The sequence below is a fragment of the Anopheles merus genome, unplaced genomic scaffold (assembly GCF_017562075.2).
Source record: "Anopheles merus strain MAF unplaced genomic scaffold, AmerM5.1 LNR4000009, whole genome shotgun sequence".
Taxonomy (NCBI): Eukaryota; Metazoa; Arthropoda; class Insecta; order Diptera; family Culicidae; genus Anopheles; species Anopheles merus.
The window spans coordinates 100380-107500 of NW_024427589.1; the positions used below are offsets into that span (position 1 = coordinate 100380).

Here is a 7121-nt window from a genome sequence, read left to right on the forward strand (position 1 = left end):
GACTTAAGCACAATAATAGACGCACCAACTGGATCTTGGCAAATAACAATTAATTAATTTATGCAATTGAATTTATACTCTAAAAATGCTGGCCGTCGTCGATCAGCATATGCTTGTTAGCCATTAACACGTTGTCTGCCACCATACATGCCCACTGAACTGCCCCGTCAGGCCACGGAATCACTCTTTGAAACGATTGCATCTGCTTTTGCATTTTTTCTCTTTTAAATTAAATTCACCAATTCTCTTTGTTGTCTCAGTCGCTCCACAATGTCGTTTGTTGGGCTAATTCCATGGAATTTCATTCTTGGAACCCCCCCCTCCCCTCCCCTCCCTTCCCTTCCCTTTCTTTTAAGCATCAAAAGTAAAGGATGAATAAATGAACTCCAAGATCTTATAATTATTGTTCATTCTCATTTATTTATGAAAACATAATAGAAACTCATTTTGATATTTTAATCATTTTTTTTAAGAAATAATAACCGTGAAAGAAAAGCATTGTGAAAGAACCGATCAAATACGTGCAAATTTATTTCTTGTAACACGTCTTTTACAATGTGTAATGTGTCAGCCACATAGTGGCTGACGTGGCCCGATCGGAAAAAACCCGTCAGCCACTAAGTGGCTGACGTGGCAGACAACGTGTTAAATTGTTAAACCAGAACGCATCGCTGGCGCGTTACATGACGTAGCTAGTGAGCATTTATTTACCTAGCAACGCTTTGTTTTTAAGAACGGAACGGAACGGAACGGAACGGAACGGAACGGAACGGAACGGAACGGAACGGAACGGAACGGAACGGAACGGAACGGAACGGAACGGAACGGAACGGAACGGAACGGAACGGAACGGAACGGAACGGAACGGAACGGAACGGAACGGAACGGAACGGAACGGAACGGAACGGAACGGAACGGAACGGAACGGAACGGAACGGAACGGAACGGAACGGAACGGAACGGAACGGAACGGAACGGAACGGAACGGAACGGAACGGAACGGAACAGTCGTTATTCCGCACGACGTGCACTGGTGGTAAAGAAAGAACTGAGAAGAAAAAGAAGTAAATAATAAGAATTTTAGAATCCAACTCATTTCACGAGCACTTTGTAACGGATCGTTTATTTGTTCGACTTGTTTGTAAAATAGACGACAGGTGATTCTTCTTCTTCTTCTTCTTATTTGGCTCAACAACCGATGCCGGTCAAGGCCTGCCAACACACTTGTGGGGTTGGCTTTCAGTGACTTATTGATTTCCCCCCATAGCAGGATAGTCAGTCCTACGTATGGCGGCACGGTCTATTTGGGGCTTGAACCCATGACGGGCATGTTGTTAAGTCGTACGAGTTGACGACTGTACCATGAGACCGACAGGTGATTCACCATTACATAATTCCTTCCTGACGCTTTAACATCTCGTGTAATAGAGAAAAAGTAAAAGAGAGATAAAAACGCAAATCGAGGATGCCATATTATCGAACCTAGCTGGAATAGTTGAATTAGTAGGGCAATTTCGAAGGACAATAAAAAAACTCTTTTTTTCTTTTCATTACTCTCTGGTGCACTAATAAATAAACTGTCAAACCTTCTAATTCTCATTTCTCTGTGACTCAAGTTTCCTAAATTGTCAGATAGATTTCGCAAAAAATCCTAAGTTAACGTTTGCTGAACACCTGAAAATCGAATGCAGAAGAGACAATAACTGAAACCATGTATTTCGTATAAGTATCACTAATAATCAAATATTGTACATATGAATGTAAGCACAAAGAAAAATAAAGATTTTTATAGGATTAGCAAAATTTAAACATATTAAAATTTTACGTTGACAAATAAAAAGTCTTAATTCAGAATTTGTTGTTTGGTTACATGAATCTCCCACAACAAAACATGAAATAATAAAAAAGTCAAACATATCGAAAAGTATAACGGCAAGTTAAGCAGAAGAGTGTCAGGACTTTTCTGTTTGTCTTCATAATTCGTAAGCTAATCATCTTGATCATCTTCGAATTTCATTTCATCATCCAGCATGTCATTAGTGGTATCATTGAAGGCGAGCATATCCTGGGTAGATAAACTGTCATCATTATCAGGACCGTTGTACAGAGAACTCATTTCCCAGTCATCGACATCATCTTGCTCGGATCCAAGACCATAAGCTAAGCAAAAACAAAAAAAAAGTTTATTACCACACTGCCTGCCTGTCACTACAATAGTTCATGTACAAACTTACCATCAATATATTTTTCGACAGCTTTTGGAACCATGGATTTTATCTTTTTAAGATCTGTTTCCGAGTAGTGACCTTTTTCTAAAGCTAAAATAAAACAATAAAACATAACTATTATAATCATCATTATTATCATCATTATGCTTAATTTCTCAATTTCTCGAAACAATTTCTTTTTTTTTCTTTGGCACAACTGTTGTCGGTCAAGGCCTGCCTGTACCAGTAAATAGTGTGGCTTCCAGTGACTTATTTATTACCATAGCAAAATAGTAAGTCCTACGTACGTGGGCACGAGTCCATTCACGGGGGGGGGGGCACGAGTGTGTGTGTGTGTGTGTGTGTGTGTGTGTGTGTGTGTGTGTGTGTGTGTGTGTGTGTGTGTGTGTGTGTGTGTGTGTGTGTGTGTGTGTGTGTGTGTGTGTGTGTGTGTGTGTGTGTGTGTGTGTGTGTGTGTGTGTGTGTGTGTGTGTGTGTGTGTGTGTGTGTGTGTGTGTGTGATACAATTCAATGCGCCTTTAAATCCCACATCAATTCCTCGCGTGCTTTCACACAGACTAAATGAAATGCAGCTTCACAATACAGGGGTTGTGTCTAGCCAATGGAGCATCGTCAAAGTGTTATCGGTCGCCATAAATACATTTTCAAGCGACGTTAATCCTCCATTGGGCAATGTGATTTCTATTTGGGTCTTATGAATTATTAATCATTTATCTTTGCTCCTCTTTAACATTCGATTATTTTTTGAGTTATTAGCGCTTGAACCTGTTCCTCTACGATCCTATGTGAAAAGAATGAAAATGAATGCGGCGGAATAGATCTATGTTCGTGAACATTATTTCGGGCCAATGAAGTAGCACGTCAGAATAGAAACACGTCTCAAATAAGATGAATTGTCAGATCACATCGCAAAGTGTAAACGCCTAAAAAATATGTTAATATGTAATCTCACGAAGGATTGATTTTTTTTATGATAATTATAATGTCAGAGGTAAAAAAAATTGTCCATCAACTTTTCTTAAGTTGAATAAAAGGACCATAACAGCCAAATTCAAACAGAAAAAAAGAAAAAAATAATAATGTATTGTATTAGTACATGCTGTCCCCGAGATACGCCTTTATTAGCAACCGAGAAGAAACCACGTATCTCGAACTTCCTCGTAAGTCTAATCGCTCTAATATAGCCAAAATATAGCTGATTCAATGTAAATTGCATGCAATGAGAAATTCTAGTCATTAAATTAATTATTTGTTGGGGAGTGACTATCGGTTGAACCAATGAAGAAACCCAATTTACCCGGAAATACCGTTTTTACCAGGGAAAAACCCGTGGATGTTTTCCTGAAATTGGAGATACCCGATTTGATTCATCCCTGCCTATGATCATAGATTCCCGAACCAACATACGTTACATTATATATGTAGAATAAGTTACACATAAATAGAATAATTTTATGAATAATTACCTAATGATAATCCAATACGCTTTAAAATTTGCACATCATCATGAATCTCAAAGGAATCTTCGAATTTGAAGGAATATTCAGATCTGTGAGAAGATGTATGAAGAAAAAAATTAGTCGAAAATAGTTCCTAAGGTTCGTACATAAATAAAGATGAAACATTCTCCAACTTACTTATCGTTTGAAATGTTGCAATTAATGTTAGATTTTCTATCAGTATTTACGATGATAAATGGCAATTGCACAGCAGAATTAGGATTAGGTATCAGCCCTCGTTCTTCATTTGCTTTGTTGCGTGCAATTAGAGATTTCAAAGCGACATGCTGTTGAACCAGATCAAGAAGTTGTTGTTGTTTTATTTCAATCCGACGACGGGCTTTTTCATTTTCTTTCTCTAATTCCTCACATTCCTGTAAAGTGTTACTCGTTGGTAAACCGTGCCAACGAATTTCTTTTTTCTCCTTAGAAATAATTTTCATAGCCATCAATACGTTTAGAGCGTCATAAACACGTCGCCTGATATTTTTTTGGTCATATGTTCCGGGATCAACTCCTTGATTATGATTTTGAGTTTCCTCTGCGACTAATTCATTGGCTACCTCGTTATAGGTGGTGGTTCCTTTTGCTTTGACCTTTTCACATACCTTCATTGAAAAATGTCGCAAACCTCGTCCCGCTTTATCCGCTTTCTGGCGTCGAGATGCAGGAGTATGGATTTGACTTGCAGATGTTTTTTACTGTATGAGTGCTGTTGCTGTTGGTGGTCTTTATAACTGTGATTCGATTGCAGGGATTTTACTGCGGTTGCACAGGACACCTGAAGGTATGGTGGAGAATCATTCCCACTTTCACTATAACTCTTAGAAATGTTTGCAATTTTTTTGACTCCCTTTTCAAGCGGCACTATTTCGCTGATTGTTGTCAGTGGTTTATTTAAAAAAGATGCAGTTTTGCTGTCGCCATTATACCGCAACGTGGTGCTGAATGGGTTGCTGACTACGGTCAATGATGGTGATTTCGTCATTACTGGAGAAGAGGGAATTCGATTGGAAGCACCTACACTCAATGTTTTAGCAAAAACTGTATTATTTGTATGAACGGCCGTTACGTTGGTTTGTAAAGAACTATTTGTAGGAGGAGAAAATGTTAAATTTCTACTGACAGAATGTGACGAAGAAGACGTCGAGATAACCTTGTACTATAAAGAAAAACAAATAACTATTATAAGATAACCAACATAAAGGAGAAAATGATGTTTCAATTATGGTAAACAAGCACTCACCACTTTTGGGGCAAGAACTACTTTGCCATTTGCATTTTTGTTAGACGGTGATGTAGGCAGAAACAATTCTGTTGAAAAATAAAAAAAAATCATTTTCTTTCGTATTTGACTCGTAATATTTTGACTATTCTGAAAAACATACTGGGTTTGCCACCAACAGGGATTATTTTTTGTCCAGGAGAGAGCTTTCGTACCACAGGCATCGTAAAATTCTGAAATTATGTGATAAGATTATTCCAATTTCATCCGATGAAAATTCATAAAATGAGTGCGTAAAGGGGATAATAATTTAAAAATAGTGGAATGCGGGGCAAAATGAAAACCCTCTAATTTCCAATGCTCAAAATGTATTCATCAGAGTGTTTTATAAACACCATTTAAGTTTTAGAACCCTTCAATAACAAAAAACCAAAAAAATGCAAAACAAGATTTAGTTGCATATTGATGTAATTTTTGTCACGTCAAAAACAAGCTTAAACCAGTGTCACAGGGATGAGCGGAAGTTTTAGATGATATATTTTTAATGATATGATATTTCTATACAATTTGTCTGAAGAAAGCAAGGCAATTGAATGGGTTTTTTACTAATTTAACAAAAAAAAAATACAAAAATGCTTCACGGGGACAAAATGGACAGATATGCTTGGGGCTAAAAGGGCACATGACATGCTTATGACACATGGCGCTTGATGAGGCTATGGTGTTGAATTTGGAAGAATTTTAAGAGCTTTCCTGAACAGCAAAACAAAGGTAAGGAGAGAATACATTTTAGGAAACGTGCGCAAAACCATAGACCATTACCCAAGCGCAGTTGTTGGGGCCCATATTACCCCAGTGTTTTGACGTTTCACGTTTTGTTTACATATGCTCATTTTGCCCTGCGTGTTAAAATGGCTTTTCGTAAAAGATCAACTTTTATTTTACACTTTTTTCATGTGTTAAAGTTATGTTCAGGCTTTGTGGCAATTTTAATCCATAGATAAATGGTGGAGGCATGTAATTACGGGAAATAATTTGTGTTTTCTGACTTATTTAAAGGAATATAAAGGCGTCCCCCGAGTTACGACCCCCTCGAGATACGACGTTTCGCAGATACGACGATTTTGATGTTGACAGTTGACAGTTGTTATTTTGTTCAAATTGACAGTTATTTTTTAATTCTCACCGGCAACCGTTAACAATGAATGGCCTTCACTGAATAAAAAAATGAAATGATTGGAATAAATTAATACATTCTCGATAATTAGTTTAAGGGAATTTGCCTCGCATGCGCAGGGTGCATAGCCTATCGTTTATAGCCTTGAAATCCATGATTGCGGGTTTCAACCGGGGACCTACGGCGAAACCCGTTCCGAGCACGCGGTGGCGGTCGTGGCAGCTGTAGTATATGTCGTAGCAATGCTTACCACGCCTGAAAAAGTCTTTTTAGGCCGTCCATAAGGACAGAGGAGGAGTGGTAGGCCCAAACTGAGGTGGCAAGATGGCGTGGAGGTGTCCGCCATTAAGGCCGGGAGTAGCAGATTTACTGCTAACAGTAGTTCAAACACAACTCAAAAACACTTTAACAGAATTACAATTAAGAGTTGAGCCAACTCAAAAAGCCACCTTAACACAATTGTTGCTTACCGAAACCATCCAACTAAAAAACTTCAAATTAACCAACAATCGAATTAGGTCAGACAGAAAACTTACCATGCAATAAATGCTTAGTATACACAAATCGTAGGACAGGAAGCGCGAACCGACAACTTATAAAAACATTCTGCGACGGTAATATGAATCGCGCCTCGCCACTCAGAGCGGCTGCAAAACGATTGCGCAACAATAACACCAAGTGACAAACAAACACCCGGACATAGACTTTATATTTTGATGAACAAACTTCAATCCAGGAAGGTTAGCAACCACATAATGAAAGTAGGTCAATATTAAACGTAAACATAAAATAAGTGTAAGAAGACATTGTGTCATCACTGTTTAAGAATGCGTTATAAATAAAGCTTATTCGAAACAGTGAGACAGTTCACTAGTTTCAAACACGTAGATCACTCGTGTTTAGTGTTTCTCCCCATTAGCAGATGCCGCCGCAGGCTCTGCCCAATTGGTAACCACGTTTAGTTATCAGCTGTTCAGTCGGTTGATCGATCA

The 7121-nt window shown here is 38.3% G+C and overlaps 1 pseudogene; it reads right to left on the bottom strand.

Moving 5' to 3' along the window:
* Positions 1-1686: 1686 nt before the first annotated feature.
* Positions 1687-7121, bottom strand: part of LOC121600867 — a 58592-nt pseudogene continuing 53157 nt past the window's right edge.